Below are 3,073 nucleotides of genomic sequence, written 5' to 3'. Positions count from 1 at the left end.
TATGTAAGTTATACTTATATGTACACACATGTTAACCATGTTGTGTTTAAACAAGTTATACACCTATAACCGAGTTATATATTGGAAAAACTGAGAAAAACAAGTTGTACTTAAAACGTCTTAGTTTATTTGGATAACCAACTTAGTACATATACTGAATACAAAACAAATAACAATAAGCAGAGAAAAACAAGGAAAGCATATCAACTAACTTCCTAGTACAACTCTTTATTCAAATGTTTGCAAAGTAATCTCGTAAAAGATCTCCACGTCCTTATTGACTGCTTCCACCAGCTGGACTCCAGACTTGTAGAATGATACAAACAATAAAACTGGACTAACAATGAAGTCCACAAATTTAGATTAAAAGCCCAACAAACCAGGCATTACATTATTTGCTTTTATATTATATCTCTAATTCACCATTTGAATTTATTTGATTTGGAAATTTCTAGGATGAATCTATACATTTATCATTATTTGAAGAAAGAGGGATTTGAGAAGACTGCTGAAATTTTTGCCAAAGACGCAAATGCTAAGAAGTCTCAATGTAAGTGTCTTTCTTCTTATATATATGATTATATCTTTGAAGTGAAAGAATAGTTTTAGAAACATATTTAATTGAATGGTGCCTCCTCCATTTTAAGTATATTATGTGCCAATTTTCTTGAACGGTCATTTTATACTCCTTTTTCCCTAATGTAAATTATTGTTGTTCTTGGCATAGTGAATCACAGTTATAGTTTGCTGAAGGAATCGTGGGTTGCATTCTGGCTTGAGGGGAATCCACAATCACCTGCACACGTTTTATAGTAATATCATTCATGAATTTTAAATCATCAATAAATAATTATTTTATGTACAAGTGAGTCTCAATTCGAGATCTTATATATGCAATCAAGGTTAATACAATTCATTTTCAGTCTCATGTGAAAGAAGCCACACTGATGCTACAATCACGGCAAATATCTCAGAAAGGCTCACCACAAAATGTGAGTCAATTTTAACTTTGTCTGTTTTCTTTTTTATCTTATTCATGTGCTTTACTCATGTGCAAAAATGTTTGGTGATCAAATTAGCAACACATATTTATATTTTCTTAAAATTATGCAGATGAATTATGTTTCTACTTGCAACAACGATGTTATCTTATTATGTTTTCCGGATATTATTTTCACCACTATTTAATTCTTCCCCCAAGTATATTCTTACATATGATCTTTTCATGTAAATTTAACGAATTATCGATTGTATGTGTCCCTATAGTTCCATAACAAAGGATTAAACACATGACATGTTATGGGAAATTTATAAGAAATGTGTGGTCTCAATTAATGTAAGAAAGGAACACACAATCTAATGACAAGGGAATAGCCTTAATTAAGATAAATCAATTTCATTTAAAATATTCATATAAAGAAATACAAGATGATTAGAGATATATATCACATTTTATTTTTAATGAATGATATATCAAATATTTTCCTAGGTAAGAGAACACAAGACTTAAAATAATTCACATTTTTTAAAAAAATATAATCAAAAGGTGTAGTGAGAATGAGCATTGTATTTTGGTGTCCCCACTCATCTTCACACTATGTTGCGCATTGCTCATAAGCTATTATTTTGCATATCGGTACATGCTTTATTTTCATATATATTTGATTCTACATTAATCGCTTATTGGGCAATTAAGCTAGATATATATATTTGAAAAAAATGTAAATTCCTTCCTGCTTGGAAAAGAGTTGAAGACATACACTATTCTATATGGGGTCTCATGCTCAAGTCTCCAACTTTTCATTGACATTGTAGACTTAATAACGATATTTTCCAATTTTTAGTAATGATAAAAAAGTAAACGAAATAAATAGCATTTTCTGCAGCCATTTCTACCCAATAATCTAACCGTGCCTAAATTGTTAAATAATGTTCTTTCCATTGATTGTAGTGGAATCCAAGTTGTTTAAAATGCAATTCTACCCAAGAATCTCGCAGTGCCTAAATTGTAAAATAATATTTTTTCCATTAATTGTAGTGGAATCAAAGTTGTTTAAATTCAATTATCTTGTAGTTATTGTTTTAAGCAAGATAGACTCTCTAATATTCTGGTAATTAAAATAAACTTCCACATCTGCCTAATTCCTTCCAGGACATGGTCTCGGTAGATAAACTTCCACAGATGTCTAATAATAAGCGAAAGAAATTTAAGAAAAGAGTAGTTTGGGGATCTCCCTAACTTAATCGTCCACTTGACATTTTTTTATGATTGATTTTTGTTTGTTTAATGTGAGATGACTAGATAATAAAGTATCTTTTAAAAAGGATTTTATTGCAATAATGAAGTCTCTCTTTTTGCTATTCTAAAGACTAGAGTTCAAGAGTCTACTGCTTTATCCAGAGCTACTTCGGTAGCAATCCACATTAAATGAAGTTTCAACTAAGAATACCCCCATAATGGACGTATTTCGGTGGGATGGAATGATTCTATGTGGAATGTCTCAGGTATTTTGAAAAAAGCTCAATGTATTTCTTGTTTATCTAGGCAGAATGATAATCAAAGGTCACTCTTTTCTATTTCTTTATTGATTTTTATGATGAATATTATCTCTTGTAGATGGCTGTTGAATTACTTGTATGACTTTTCTCATTCTATTGGTGAGGGTTTCCCAGAGATTTTGTGTGATGATTTTAATGACATTAGTGATAGTATCCTCATGATTAACTTCAATAGCATTTATGCAAGCTTCAGCCACCACTGCTTCTAATAGATGTTCGACACATGAGTTCACTATCGTAAGATTACTAATGCAAGTTCTCTCATCAGGTATTTGAACAACTATTCCAGTCTTCTATTTTTTATGTTTTGGGCATAGTGCTTCATGAATCTCACAACTAGCAGGAAAATTTGAACACGGATCACACTTATTTATGTGATTACCCTCTCTATAGTAATCTTCCCAGCTGTAGCCATTGAGTAGAGATAGATCATCATAATTCTCTGTACCCACTACTGAGTCCCAAAAGCCACTACTGTTGTTATGTTTCTTACTGACAACGTTTTCATTTATAT

At 31.0% G+C, this 3,073-nt stretch overlaps 1 long non-coding RNA gene across 1 annotated transcript; it reads left to right on the top strand.

Annotated features, from left to right (window-relative positions):
* Window positions 1-792: 792 nt before the first annotated feature.
* On the top strand, window positions 793-2,855 carry LOC141689802 (uncharacterized). The gene is made up of 3 exons (XR_012562514.1): window positions 793-992; window positions 2,370-2,505; window positions 2,618-2,855. It is a non-coding gene; the product is annotated as an uncharacterized LOC141689802 (long non-coding RNA).
* Window positions 2,856-3,073: the final 218 nt, after the last annotated feature.

The sequence above is a fragment of the Apium graveolens genome, chromosome 10, assembly GCF_009905375.1.
Source record: "Apium graveolens cultivar Ventura chromosome 10, ASM990537v1, whole genome shotgun sequence".
Lineage (NCBI taxonomy): Eukaryota > Viridiplantae > Streptophyta > Magnoliopsida > Apiales > Apiaceae > Apium > Apium graveolens.
The sequence above is the reverse complement of the archived record's forward strand: the minus strand, read 5'-3'. Positions and strand labels throughout refer to the sequence as shown.